The sequence below is a fragment of the Chinchilla lanigera genome, unplaced genomic scaffold (genome assembly GCF_000276665.1).
Source record: "Chinchilla lanigera isolate Chin_1 unplaced genomic scaffold, ChiLan1.0 scaffold00110, whole genome shotgun sequence".
NCBI lineage: Eukaryota > Metazoa > Chordata > Mammalia > Rodentia > Chinchillidae > Chinchilla > Chinchilla lanigera.
This window is the reverse complement of record NW_004955511.1, coordinates 4,928,189-4,943,642: the sequence shown is the minus strand read 5'-3', so window position 1 is coordinate 4,943,642 and position 15,454 is coordinate 4,928,189. Positions and strand designations below refer to the sequence as shown.

Genomic DNA, 15,454 nt, shown 5'->3' with positions numbered 1-15,454 from the left:
CAAAACAGGTGTTGGCAATTTGGGGCACTGTGTAGGAGCAGAGTTAGGCCTCTTTCACCAATGATGCTATCATCCACATTTTCTCTACGCTGTTCATTTAGACTTTTCTCTTCCTCTTGCCTTGTTATCTTTGGGGGACATCATACCCTTGTTTCCTTCTGGTTTCTGCATATGAGAAGTGTTGACTTGATATTCTTCTAGGCCAAGTATACAACCAAAGGTTAAATTTATTGCAGTATCTAGGCCATTTCCAGTTAGCAGAGGAAGAAAACCTTTAGGGAGATATACTGCACAGGATTCTAATATCTTAGATGATTATGTGTCATAACATTCCCTATGGGAGGCAGGAAGAACATTTTTTAACTGTCCTGTGGGAAAGATGCTGTCAAAAGAGGATAGATAGTTAAGGCTAATGTGGAGCATCTGTCTTGGTTACTTTTTTCTTGCTGTTGGGACAAAATACCTGATGCCCAAAATTAAGGAAGGAAAGGTTTATTTCGCTTACAGTTCGTGGAAGTTTCAATCTGTACTTGGCAGGATTATAAGGCAGAGTGGCAAGTGGCAGAGGGCTGCATCTCAGGGTGGCAGCACACAGCTAAGCCGCAAGCACCCACCAGGGCCAAATGGGGGAGGAGAGCCCCCAAGCAGCTCCTTCCTCTCCCTTACATATGCAAACTATCCACTCCTGGGTGGGTGCAGCTCTCACACCCATATTCAACTCTAATAGCCTGCCCCATATCCGCAGGAGGCTTTGGGGGGACACACAGACATAAACCATAACAGCATCCTGTAACAGGTGAGTGATGATTCCACGTTTATGAGCTCAGTGGTCATAATTACCAAAGAATTCAACAGAATTTTAACTGATTTCTATATCTGCTCTGAGTGTATTGCTCCAACATTCTCTGATGAATGGACAGTGTCTTCATTACTTTTCTCTCATTGCTGAAACAAAATACCTGATGCCAAAAATTAATGAAGGAAAGGTTTATTTACCTCACAGTTTGTGGGGGTTTCAGTCTGCACTTGGCTGGCTCCAAGGCGGAGTAGCACATGGCAGAGGGCAACAGTTCATGGTGGCAGAAAACAGCAAAAGCAGCAAGAGCAAAAAAGGTAGAAGTAGCAAGGAAGCCTCTTTTCTTCCCTTATATTGTATGCAAGCTACCCTCCCCAGGGTGGGTGTAGCACTCACACCCCTAATTCCAGCATTGGACTATCAATCAATCATAAACTCTAGAAGCCTGTCCCATGACTGCATGAGGCTTTGGAAGGACATCTGAACACAAACCATGACAGAGAGAAAAAATGAGTAACAATTTTAAAGGTTACTTTTATTATAAGAAATAAATGGAATGGAATATAATCTCCAGGATGAAACAATTCTTTGAACTCAGCAAGTACTTGATGTGCAGCAGGGGTAATAAGACAAATTGTTGTGTGGGAAGAGACAGACAGTGTCCATGTATTCAGGATGATCTCAGTTTCTCGAGGTGGTAGAGACTGACAATGTTTCCAGAGGCATTCTATGTAAGGTAATAAGGAAAGACATGTTTCTCCAAGATCAGCAGGTACAAGAAACTTAGAAGAGAACAAGCCTGGTCAAAAATTAAGAAAAGGTCACACAGAGCACCAACCTTGCCACAGCTTCTGGACAATGCCTGAGTTTTCCACCTACAAGTAACGCATGAGTCAAGGAACACACATTACAGTACCGAATTATTAATCTTTGCATATTTCTAAAATGGTATTATAAACCATACAACCTGCAGTTGACATGCACCTGATAGTTTGAGAGGTCAAACAATTCCCTTTCAGAGAAGGATCACAGCAAAGATGATGGGGCGGAGAAAAATATCTATATGATGAGGACCCCAGCCACCATGCCTCTTGGTGAGCCATGTGGAGCAGCGAGAGAGGAGAAAGACTCTGCCCACTGCACGTCTGCCATCCAGGGAGCCATAGTGAGCTATGCTGAGCCATGAGGGAGGAGAGAGACCCCATCCACAGCCCCACAATTGTGGGAGCCATATTGAGCCACATGGGAGGAAACAGATCCTGCCCAGCACCCCTCCATCATCAAGGGAGTCTCTGTCCAGAGGAAACCAGGTGGCTGGTTCATCCCCTTACACCATGGGGTGGTCAGCCAGAACAAGAAGTTCCTGGGACACAGCAGCCAGTTCATCTGGAGGAACCCAGGGCAAATCCACTCTAACAAAGGGAAATGTTTTGCTTACAAACTCCTAACTTATAATTGATTCTGTTATATAGCTATAGACTTTACTCCAGTGGTCTAAAGTATAAAATTAATAGTTGCCATAGTTTGTCAATTCCTAAATTGTGCTTGATGCTATTATTATTCCTAATTGTATTACTGTAGCTAGGATGTCACATCTGTTATAATCAATTGTGCTTCCTTGTGTAACAAATAATTTAGGGGAGCTCTGGGGTAATAATCTCATGATACCCTACACTGAAAGACTGGGGATAGAATCAAACAAAAACCAATATTCCACTCTCAATTAATTGGGAAGGTAGGATCTTGGGACAGACAGAAACCAAGAATCTTCTACACACAGCACCTATCCCTGAAGAACAGACTTTTCCTAGAGAGGCCTTGATACTAGTGATATACCTGCCTGCTACCAAAACTCACATGGATCATCACAGAAAACAAAATAAAAACATATTTTGAAGCACAAAATATCAAAATGAAGGAGCAAAATGCAATCTTAGACCTCCACCCTACCCCGAACAAGTCTAAGAGACACTGACACAGAAGAACTTGAGAATCAAACACCTGAAATTTCTGAAATGATAGCAAATGATGTAAAGAAACAAGTCCATCAGGCTATAGAAGAAGTCAGATCAAAAATAATCTCTCAGGTAAAAGAAAGAAATGACAACCCTAATGAAAGAATTGATTAGTGTATCTAAAAAAGACATAGCTAAAAAAAGACTAGGATAGGAAAATAATGGAAACCTTGAATGAACAGTACAGGAAAAATGAGAATGCATGAAACAGGTTTAAAGAGATATCCAGGAAGGTAAAAATTTCATTGAAGTCTGGCAAAACCACTTGAGTGAAACTGAAGATAGACTTTCAGACCTTGAAGACAGGATTGCAGCCAGCAATAACAAAAGGAAAGATCTCTTAAAAATAACAAGGAACCAAGAAATAACAATTCAACAGCTGCACGATGAAGCAAAACCAGCAATATAAGACTGATAGGTGTTAGTGTAAACGCAGAAGTCAATACAAATGACATAAAAAGACAGTTTGCAGAAGTAATAGAAGAAAATTTCCCCCAAATGGGGAAAGAATCTGACATACAGGTAAGGGAGGCATATAGAAGTCCAATTAGCCATAAACAAAATTAATTTACACCCAGATATATAATAATCAAGAGCTCAGAAATTCAGCACAAGAACAGAATATTAAAAGGTGTTGGAGAAAAGAAACAGATCACGTATAAAGGAAAGCCAATCAAATCATGGCACACTGCTCAACACAAACCATCAATCCAAGAAGAGCTTGGAGTGCAGTATTTCCAGTCCAGAAAGAAAACAGCTTCCAACCTAGACTGATGTACACTGCAAAGCTATCTTTTAAAATTAGTGAAGAAATAAGTTACATCCACAATAAAGAACAACTGAAGAAATTCATGACCACCAAACCAATCCTACAAAGAGTACTGTAAGATATTCTAGAAAGAGATAAAAATGACCACATGACCAACAGCAACAGCAGGAAACCACCAAGCAGGGCAAGCAATTAAACAGAGGGGAAAAGTAGGGAACCAACAGCAGGAAAGTAACAGTACCAAGATAAACCAATACATATCAGTTATAACCATTAATCTAAATGGTCTCAATTCACCAATCAAAAAAAACAAAACAAAACAAAACAAAACAAAACAAAACAAAACAAAACAAACAGACTGGCAGAGTGTACCAAGAAACAAAATCCAACAATATGCTGTGTACAAGAAACACACAAGGAAATTCACAGACTCAAAGTCAAAGGATGGAAAACAATACCCCTAGTGACAGGAAACCAGAAAAAAGCAGGGGTACCTATTCTCTTCATAGACAGTGTGAAATTTAAACCAAGTATCATCAAAAGAGATATAGAAGGTTACTACATACTTGTTAGGGGAAAACTTCAAGAAGAAGAGATAACAATCATAAATATATATGCACCAAACATAGAAGCACCTAACTATAAAAGGCAAATACTAATAGACATGAAAAATCAAATAAGCAATAACACACTTTTAACAGGGACCTTAATACCCCATTTTCACAAATAGATAGCTCAACTAGACAAAAAATCAGCAAAGAAACAACAGAACTGAACCAAATTTGTGAATAAATGGACTTAGTAGACCTTTTCAAGGCGCTCCACCCAACATTACAATACACATTCTTCTCAGCTGCACACAGGATGTTCTCTAAAATAGGTATCAGTGCCCTAATGAAGTGACCTCAGAGAACTCTTGCACTCCTCTCTACCAAGTGAAGACATAGCAAGAAGGCAGCAGTCTATGAAACAAACATGTGCTTTCAGCAGACATAAAGGAGTGCTGGTGCCTTGAACTTGATCTTCCCAGTCTCCTGTACTGTAAGAAATAAGTGGTTTTAACTCACCTGCTTTGCAGCATTTTAAAGTAGAAATTTTTACACACTGTTTACATTGCCATTTTTTTACCACTGTTTCATCATAATAAAGCTATAATTTGAACTTCTTACTAAAAAGTAACCAGGGAGCTGATTCTTAAAGACAGTGTGAATATTATGTCCCCAAACAAGTTCACTGAAGAGTTTTAACATCTGCTTAATCCTATTCTCAGCCTACATTTGTTAGTCAATCTTATCATACAAGTTACAAGTTAAGGACAGAAACTGCTATCCATCTATAAATTTACATTTCCTACACAGGCATAATTATAGTACATTATTTGGTGAATTGATTTTGAATATGGATCAATGCTTGTTATTCATGACAGAATTAGCCTAGAATTTGTGCTAGTTTGACAGAACATGGTTTAAACCACTTTTATATTTTATTTTAGTTTATTAGTTCATGTGTGTAGTACATAATGTTTACACCCCTTTGTGGAAAATTGATACATGTACATAACACATCTTAACCATTTTTACATCCTCAAGAAGTTGGACACTAATTGTAGATATTGAATTATTCAGAGCCACTAATCTTTTCAGAAGTATAAACCTTATTCATTGACACAAATTAATAATTTGAACAGAGAAATAATGTTCAGATTTAAGCCATAAAACAAAATTGAAAAATAATATATGTGAGACAAATAGAAAGCAATTCATCTGAGGCTACTGCTTTGATGTAAAAATGAGTTTTCTTCTTGTTGGAATTGCCCAAATACCTACAGAGATTAAAAACAACCAGGAGCCTCTTCCTAGCTGCTACAAGTTCCCACACACCAGGAGCCTGTTCATGGTGATTAGGTCCATTTGAAAACATATTTTCTCTTTTCTTATGACACACTTCCCCTTTCTGTCCCTTTTTGTCCTTTGGTTATGTCACACTTCCCTTTTCTTCTCTATTGTGTCAAGTAACTTCTCACTAACATGAGGAGTGTCAGGAGTTTTAGGAAATGATTCGTAGCAGGGGCTACCCTTTATTTTCTGTTGAATGTAGGAGCAGATGCTCAGCCTTTTTTAAATAACTAACAGCAGACATTCAGTAATAATTTATTCACATCAAATTTTGTGTAAGGCTAAAATTCTTGCAAAATTATTGTTTCCTTCTTCACTCCAAGCATTCAGGACTTTGAAGCTCTTTCCCTCAAGATAATGTCTAAACATTGCGGGTGTATTTGAGGACTACTGGGAAATTTAAGAGGAGGAAGAAAAGGAGACAGGCTTGCCTACTACCTCCTAATGTTTGTTTTCTAAATCTCCAAACACAATATCCCACCAAAGAGATTAGTTAGACACTTCAGAAAGACATTTCAATAAAAAAGAGTCCCTACAGTGTAATATCAGTGAGTCCCAGAGTAGAGGCGGGTAGTTGTAATTAAGAGGAGGCAGAAGCCCTAAATAACACATGAAGATTCCTCTGACCTTGAAGGAGATGGGTTGAGGGGTAGGTGATGAAATCTGAGATGTAGAGAGAAATGGGACACAAGACCTAGCAGGAAAAAAGAAAGAGAAGATGAGTGTTTGGGATCCAAGAACTTAGGGTCTTCTTATTTGCCTGGAAGAGATTCTTGAAACATGACATGCTGGAAAAAGAATAGATTGTGGACCTGCAGGAAAGGGAGATATTCTATGGAGAGTGTGGGCAAAGAGAAGTATTCCAGGTAGGCAAGTACCAAAATTAGTCCCAACCCCCTCCTCGGGCAGGTGTTGATGCCCTCCTCAGCATCAATGCCTACCTTTCAGCTTAACCATCAGGAAGTTGGTAGAATAGGGTGCCTGTGACCATATCCTTCTCTTGTTGGCCTCTGACTTAACAGCACGTGGGGACTAAGATTCACAGCAACCCACCTACCTGATCTGCACAGCCTGTAAGAAAGGTGTCAAAGTGGACAGGGAAATTCATGTCACTTTACTATTTGAAGATCTTCTCACCTTGGCACCCTGGGAGAAAACACCCAACTCTGATGTCCTCCCTCAAAAGAGCAAGAGATGTGTAGAATGGATCCATCGCTGGGGACTTTTTGGGTTTCCAGGCGGCACTGATTTCCGCCTTTTCTGACCCAGAGTGCTACAGGGACCAGCACAGTTTGCATGCCATTTGTGGCACAGGACTCTGGGGACAAAGATGAGCACCACTGCCTCACCTGGAGAGACTGAGCAACAGCAAATGACAGCAGGAGGACAGAGGCTACTTTACCTGGAGAACACACAGAGAAATCTCTTCCCAGAAAACCACACATACAGTTCAGAGATGATCCCAGAGGATTTGGGGGCCCTGAAATCCATAGCTTTGCTGGTGCAGAGGGCTAACCCTGCACAAACCAATCTGTAATGATGAGAAGGCTGATGTTTTCTCAATGCCCAAATCCCAGCAAAAGATCACAGAGCACACAGACAAACATGGCTCAACCAGAACAAAGCAATTCTCCAGAGACCAGCCTTGAACCATGAAGACTTGTAAGCTATGTGATCTTGAAAAGACGTTTGCTCATGTGTGGTCTTTGCGACACAGTTCATAATAGCCAGTGGATGGAAGTAAGGAAATGTGTGCTGAAAGTTGCATAAAGGAAGTGTGGTACATTAACCAGTCCTGCAAAAGAAAGAAATCCCACCGTATAGTAGAGAATGGATGAAAGTTGAGAGCAGCGTGCTAAGTGAAGCAATACACACACACACACACACACACACACACACACACACCAGAATCCTGTATGATTCTAAGTTCATGAGTTACTGGGACTGTTCAGAAAGCCTGTAGGAAACAAAAAATAGACCAGTGGTTGCCAGGAGCTGGGTTAGGAAGGAAATGGGATGGTGCTGTCCAATAAGTGTAGTTTCTCTTTTGCAAGGTAAAACAAAATTTTAAAGATCTGCCATACAAGAAATATAACACAATGGAAACACACCTAAAATATTTAGCATCATAAATTATATGTACTGTATTTTAGGACACTTAAAATAAATTAACTTGATTTAAAGAATATAGTGCTGATTTTTTTTGTCACGTTCACACAGAATTCACAAAAATCCCTTTCACTTCTAGATTAGTGATTCAGAGTATGGGGTTTAGTAATCAATAAAATGTCTTCCTGTATCAGTGGACATTGGCAATATCTAGTGACTGACCTGGCTGACACATCTTTGGTGAATAGAGGCCAGGGCATTGCTAAGAAACCTACAGTACTCAGGACTGTTCCCAAAAGAAGTTATCTACACAATATGTCATTAGCAGTGTCTTTTGACAATCTCCTCCCTAGGTTATCAGCATGGGTCATTTCCATTCTGATTAGGGTGATGGAGCTCAGACTCTGGACGTACCTGAGGGTGTGGTGGGACTGAGCGGAGAAAGAAGAGAGAGGAATCTGCTTTGGAGATTGCTGAGTTCCTAAAGGAAAACAAGAACAGGAGAGGGAGGAAGGGGAGGGGAATGAGGGAGAGAGACAGAGACAGAGAGAGAGAGGCAGAGAATGAACTTGCATGGGGTGGATAGAGAGGGAAGACAGTAAGCAGGCCACTTTGGGGGAATTATGTAGCTGTCTTATAGTATGTCATCCTTAAACTTCTCTAAGATTTTACAAATTCATAGAGAAGAGTTGAGTGTGGTGGTACAAATTTGCAAACTCTGCACTCTAGGAGGCTGAGGCAGAAGAACTGCTAGTTCAACCCTAGCCTGGGCAATTCAGAGAAACTTTATCTTAAACTAAAAGTAAAAAGGGCTCAGAATACAGCTCAGAGTGAAGACCTTGATTTCAGTCTCTAGTACTGGGAAAAATGTTAGATCGAAGAAACGGACTGCAGAGAAAGTGCTGCTTGGATGGGCAAATTTAACTGGTTTAGTCAGTTTTCCTTTAGGAACAGGAGGTGTGGTTTCCCTTCTTTGTCTGAGTGCAGGAGCAGAGCTGCACCTCCTGACTCAGTGGATTTTGTCACAGCCATAGGACGTGATGGAGAAATGGCAGCAGACTCCCTAGGAAGCCAGGAGGGAGAGAAGCCTGAATCTTTTTCCCACGACGTTGGCCAAGAGGGTATGGTTTGGTCAAGGTTGTCGCACCCCTGTCCCTCCTTTCTCTTTGTTGCTCTGCCCCCAGGTTGGACCTGGACAACCTTCCTCGGTGTCCTCCCTGGTTATTTGGTGGTTGCTTTTTCCCATCAGCTGCCACCCCCTCCTCTGATCCTGCCACCTCAAATGCTCCTGCTGCTTCTCTGAAGAGGGGGAGAACCACTAAAACATGTTTATGGCCAGGGACAGATGGATCTGGACTTATAAGTAACATTCCCAACCTCCCCAGTCCCCACTAGTTGTGATGGATGCAGCTGGACCTCCCAAAGACTCCCCAGCTTCAGCCTGCCATTGTTTCGGGGAGATGGTAGAGTGGTCAACAGAAGAGCTCTACTCTCTAACCAAACCACCACCATGTCAGCTGGGGCTGTCCTGGAGCCCAAACCTAGGGCTGCCCTCAGACCAATTAACAGGCCCAAATTTGAACCAATCACAGCTCAGCTTGTACTCATCCCTGGCCTGCAGGGGATTGGTAAGCAGCATTCCCTGTACACTTCTCCAGTTTGTCCAGCACGGCTGCCTCTGGTGTACGGTACTCACCCGCTTCTGTGTTAAAAAAGAAAAGACATGCCTTGGTGGTCCCACAAAGCTGCTTGTGATTTATTTCCCAGGTAGTGTGGACTCAGGTCTTGTAAGTTACTCATGATTTTTATTCTCTGTTCTGTGGATCTGTGGACAGAGTAGTTGGCTCAACAATAAGAACTAGCAGACATTTACCCTGGAGAGCTCTGGAGACCTTCAGCCAAGGAAGACCGATCGCGGACCAGCGGTCAGCAGTATGGACTGACATCACCCAGTGTTCACAGACGTTGAGGGGCGGTGGCACTCACTACTTGCAGAGCTGTACTTTGCTAATTCATGATCTTTATCTGAATTGAGCCAAAAAAAAAAAAAATTCAACTGATTGGCAGCAGAAGGGGAAACAGGAAACCTGGGGGAGATGGAATGGAGGTTTTGGTGCCTCTCACCGCTGATTTCTGAGCAAAATGAGTCTTTCCCTCATACTCACGTCTAGCACTTAAGATACAGGATTGTAGTAAATAATTACTGTGCATTCCAGCCCTGAGAAATAAAGCCAAGATTCTAAATGATGTTTCCTATCTTCTGTCTTCACTAGAAGAGTCAGTGTGTGGAGGAAAAGCAGAACACATCTGTCCTCTGAGGTGACAGTGAAGGTTCACCCCGGGAAGGAGGGAGGGAGTATGGGGCAGGGGCTGCACAGAGGCAGCGCTGGCCCTGGATTCTTTGACCAGTACACCAAACACAGGCTCCAGAGATCTCTCACCTCAGGGCCAAAGGGCACAAGGACCTGCCTTCCTCGTGAAACCCTCCCAAGTGTGTGTCTGTTGCATTTTGCAGGTCTTGCTAAATCTTCTCATTTGTGCTTCTCACAGTTTTCTTATTTCTCTAGAAGAGTTCTGTCTTTCCTGAGGACAAGGATCTATTTTCAGAGAGAGAGGGTAACCAGACGAGGAGGAGGGGGCTGTAGAACAAGCAGCAACTAGACAGTGGGTGCACAATGCTGCACAGCTTGTCAAGAGTCAAGGGAATTAGACAAAGCAAAGAGTAGATGTAAATAGCAAAGTAACAAAACTATTTTTTATGTTTATCATTACTTCTCTTAGCCATATAATAATCCATGCTTCTTGAAAGCATATGGTCATTATTACTGTTTTTACTATGGTTAATTGTATAATATGCAATACTATTTCTCATCAATATTATTATTCCTAGAAATGTTATTTTTATACTTATATATTACTGTTCCTTCAGAGCAGTATAAGTCTTTCACAAGCATTTTCTCTTATCATTACGGTAGTTTCATAGTGTGTGTAATACTCTCTAATTACCAGATTAAAAACTGAGGCTTCACCAACACAAACACACACTTGTCTAATAACATGCAGCTTCCACATATTGGCAGCAACTCACACACACACACTCACACACACACACACACACACACACACACACACACACACACTAAATGCATGTTAAATTCAGAGTCTTGGTAGGTTATAGCAGTGATTTGTTTGATGTTAGCAGGACTTTATTTTTTTTAGAAAAAGAAATTGCAGTATATTTCACACATCTGTATGCTATAAGTACAAGATCGTGTGTAGCCATAAACCCTGGATTAAATTAGGATAGGAGACCTCCAGAAGACAGATGGGAACTCAGAGAAGCCAGAGTTATGCCTTCTGGGGGAGGCTCAAGTTTCAGGAAGCTGATCAAAGCAATCCTACCTTGCATGACCTGGAGTATCTTAAGGCCCTGGAAAGCCACTGTGTGAGAGTGACTTGACTGGTGTCATGGTTTTGTGCAATCTTACTCAACAATGACACATTCAGGGCAAGTATATGTCTTGGACAATAGGACAAGATATACGCAAACAATAAAAAATTAAGAATTACACGTGGCCTAACAAATAAAAGATTATCTTCCTTTATTTAAAAAGTGTTCTTTCTTCAAAGCAAATTCTAATACAAAGGAGCACCAAGTTACAATTTCAGTACCATGAAGGTTACTGAGCAACATTCAGTTTCAGAAATATTTCTGAGTACAGGAGATGAAGTTCAGAAAGAAATAGACATAAAACAGGTGTGCCTGTGTAGGAAATACAGGTCTTGAAACTCAGAGTGAGATTAGAATGTCCTGCTGGACAGAAGAGAATAAGCATGTCCTTGATCTAGTAGGATGAGAGTGAAAACTTATGTAAAGAAATGCTGCAGGAAGTCCTTCCCAGACAGTAAGCCTGACTGAGTCTAGTTAAAAATAAAGCAAGTATTTTTCACCTGGGTAAAAAGAAAGTTGCCTTGAGGGCATCTTACAAGTCACCATGATCCCACATATCGTAGACCACAGGGTGTAAATGCTCCAACCTTTCATTTGGGAAGACAGCCTCACAGCTCCCTGCTTGACAGGGCTGCCTAGGGAAGGTAACCTGGCATTACTTCATCATGCTCTGTCACAGAGGCACGCAAAAGGCACTGCATTGTCCAAGGTTACTGGGGAGCGAACAAGCTGGGGGGAGACTTTAGCGTGTGCTTACAGATATTAATCACTTGGATGCTGGTGTTACAAGTATACAAAATGCAAGAGTTATGGGGTCATAGGTGCTTCCACCCAGATTTCAATGGAAGGCCTGCATATAAGGGATTTATAGAAAAGTAGAATCAATATAAGATATATGCATGATTATACCAAGGAATTATTAGATAGACTTACAGGATCAGAAGCATTAGAGTCTCAGTGGCTATCTGTGGATCAGAGGTGGACAAATCTAAAATGACTGGGTCTACATGGGAGAGGCAGAGGATCATATCCCAGTTGAAGACTGTAACGCCTTGGAACCTGTAGAGACAGAGCTGTGAGTCTTGGGAGGTGGAAGAGTCTGCACTGGAAGGTTAAACAAGCTGGGAACAAGTGTCCAAAGGCAAGGGTGATGACTGGAAATTCTTCAAAAAAGGGAGCCCTTTCTTATTCTTTCCCTTTTTATTCCACCCAGGCTACAAGCCTATTGGTTGATTCCATCCACATCCAGGATGTGTCTTCCATCCCCAATTTGCTGTCTGCCATGGTCTGGCCCCAGGAGGTCCAGGAGATTCCTGCAGGAGAGAATGACAGGGGCAAAGAGACAAACAACACAGACACCAGAGGTCCTTCTGGTGGGACAGGGGAGCAAGGCTCCTCTGACACAGAGGAATGTTTTTGCTTTATTATATACTTTTGCAATGACATGTGAAATTCTTAGATACAGTGAGGTTTCTATTTTAGTTACAGATTCAGACATGGTTGACTGACCGTCTGGCCACAACCCTAGTGGGAAATCAACTTTTCTAAAGCACATAAAAGAAAGCAAAATGATCAATCGCTAGGTGTTCTTGATTAGGTATAATTTTTCACAGAATTGTTCACCTGTCTACTGGACAACAGGACCCACACTTACAATATCTCCATCTAGAGCCAGTTCAGCGCACACAGGGTCTTCACCTAATGTTTTCCCACGCACTAGGCCCACCCAGCGCTCCCCTCCCACTCCAGTGGGCGAACATTGCCACACAGGAGGTAGGGGACTGACGCAAATCTCTGTGGTGGATTTTACTTCCCCTTTCAACCCTGGAGGGGTGCCTTTCATCCTGGGCTCTGATTCCTTAACTACTTTCAGTTCTGATCCTTCACGTTCCCAACCATCATTATCAATAGCACAGTGAATATCTGGAAAGCTATGATTAATAGAGAGTAGAGAGAGAGGCCGCACACCCATCCCGTGTGGTCCCTGCTTTGCAGATATCCACTGCCAGTCCTGACTTTGTCAAGGAACTGGCATTGGAAGGTCTCCAGCATCTCTCCCTTTTTGCTTTTTAATTGTAGTATCTTGATACCTATCTGTGCAGATTGGATTCCTCAGAAGAGGGCTCAGATGATGACTGGAAGGAGAACAACAAAAATCAGAACTATTCCTCAAATAATGGCAACATTATAAACAAATGTCACGAAGTTATGATCCTGAACAAGGGTTTTAATTTTACGTACATCAGATGTCACTTCAGAAGTGGGGAGGAGAGATGACCCTGAATGAGAAATAGCCTGTATTTTTTGATGCAAAGAGGAAAGATCTTAACTAATATCACTATTATTCCATACTCCCATAAGATGTATTAGAATTCTTTCCCAAGTATACAGGTTTCACTATATTCTAAGAGAGTGACATAAATCCACTGATATTCAGCATGACATCTCAGAAAAAGGAGGTTGTTGTAATATAACCACAGTTTCATCCAGTAGCAGAGTGGAAATACAATTGGTTAAAGTACAATTTTTACAAACGATGTGATATATTATTCCAATACCATTAGTACTCTGGATAATGTCAAGTTTTCCTTTCCCTTTATCCATTAAAAGCACAAAGGGGGATTGAACACAGCAGTTATGTGGTGGGGTTTAGTGTGGCGTGAGGAGGAACCAGTATGGAATTGTATCATCTTCAGCGGCAGGATCAGTGATTCTGGTTTGTCATGGGACAGGAACAGTGGTGTCCCTGGAGGTGTTGGCAGAGGTTCCCTTGGTGGGGGGCAGGGCATTGGAGTCGGCGGTTTGTGCGGTTGATCCATGGTGTCGCACCAGTCACTCTGGAATCCAAACAGGTGTTTCTGTGTCCTGAGGGAAGACACAAGCATACTCTGGCCCCCACATTAATAAAACATCGGGACCTTTCCATTGGCCTGTTAAAACATCCTCCCACTTAACCAAAGGCTTATTTGGAGACAGATCTATCCAGTGTCTATGGGCTGCAGGGGGGTCTGACAGATCCAAATTTTAAAAATTTAAAATATAAAGTGAATGATTAATAATTTGTTGTGATGTGTTATAGGTGTATTCCCCCTCTTTTAAACATGTAAACATTTGAGTGTTTAAGGTTTGGTGAGCTCTTTCCACAATGCCCTGCCCTTGAGGCTTATAGGGCATTCCTGTGGAATGAGAAATTTCAAATGTATCACAGAAGGTGAAAAATGCTTTAGAAGTATAAGCAGGAGCACTGCCTGTTTTAAAGGCTTTGGGCTTGCCCATGATGGCAAAGCATAGAAATAGATCTTTACTGCTTCACCTGTTCGAGCAGAAGCTAATGTAAAGTGAGAAAAGGTGTCAACACACACGCGAACAAAAGACAACTTCCTAAAAGAGGAAACATGAGTGACATCCATCTGCCAAAGATGATTAGGTCTGAGGCCTTTAGGATTAACACCAAAAGAAGGAGAATTAGAGTAAGTTGGACAGTGACCACAGTAGCAAACAATACTTCTAGTAGCCTCCCTGGTGGGCCCACACTGTTACAAGGCTGCAAAACTACCTGAAAGGTTTTCCTTAATCTTAGTCTGATTGACCTCATCAGCTATGGGCAAAAAGAAATCGTCATGATGCCCATAATGAATGGCCTCTTCCTCCAATTGGGCTGCTTTGTCAGGACTGAGGGACTCGCCCTCAGAGTCTCCATTATCAGGCGGCAGCGGGGGAGTCCCAGACCTTTTAACCTGAAAAGTAATACTAGGTGACCTAATTAAAGGGGTGGACTCCTTGGGAGATTCATCAAGATTTTTGGCAAGCTGGCAACCTTTCTGCACGGAATGTAAAGTTTCACGAATTAAGTTCCACAAAGTGAAAGCATCAGCTGGAACTTCCTCTGGACAGTGCTGTCTGTAACATTTTTTAAGTTTCCCCAACCTTTCTCCATGTGGGCAGATTCAAAGTACCCTCTTTAGGGAACAAAGGGCAGTAGCATTCTTGAACAAAATGCAAAAGTCATCCAACCTGATGGTTGGAGGTTTTAATTCCTTTTTTCTCAAGCATAGACTGAACTATTTCTACCCAGAGTCCTCTTTCTTTAGACTAAGTATGGTCCATGACTTCTCAAAAGTTCTGTAACTTTCTGCTAATCAAACCTTTAACCTGCCGAGAGGCCACTTATGCCTCCCTCTCAGGCGGGCTCGAGACACCCTTCTAGCGGGGTCCCGGTCATACCCGAAAATTTGCTTACCTGTCAAGTCCCTGTTCACATGCCAACTTGCTGCAGTCTGGCCACAGCAGGTCCAGGAGATTCCTGCAGGAGGGAACGATGCAGGCCAAGAGACAAACAACACAGGCACCAGAGGTCCTTCTGGTGGGACAGGGGAGCAAGGCTCCGACACAGAGAAATGTTTTCTGCGTTATTATATA

The 15,454-nt window shown here is 42.0% G+C and overlaps 1 protein-coding gene across 3 annotated transcripts in view; it reads right to left on the bottom strand.

Annotated features, from left to right (window-relative positions):
• Window positions 1-15,454, bottom strand: part of LOC102013743 (olfactory receptor 4C6-like) — a 27,012-nt gene extending 11,558 nt beyond the window's left edge. Inside the window, exons 1-3 of one of the 3 annotated variants that reach the window (XM_013506517.1) lie at window positions 15,276-15,454; window positions 13,277-13,900; window positions 11,969-13,170 (exon numbers count right to left, since the gene is read on the bottom strand). The gene's annotated coding sequence lies outside the window, so the exon portion shown is untranslated. Of the gene's footprint in view, window positions 1-9,457; window positions 9,474-11,968; window positions 13,901-15,275 lie in introns of those variants that run through there. The other 2 variants (XM_013506518.1, XM_005408279.2) reach the window with 2 other exon arrangements.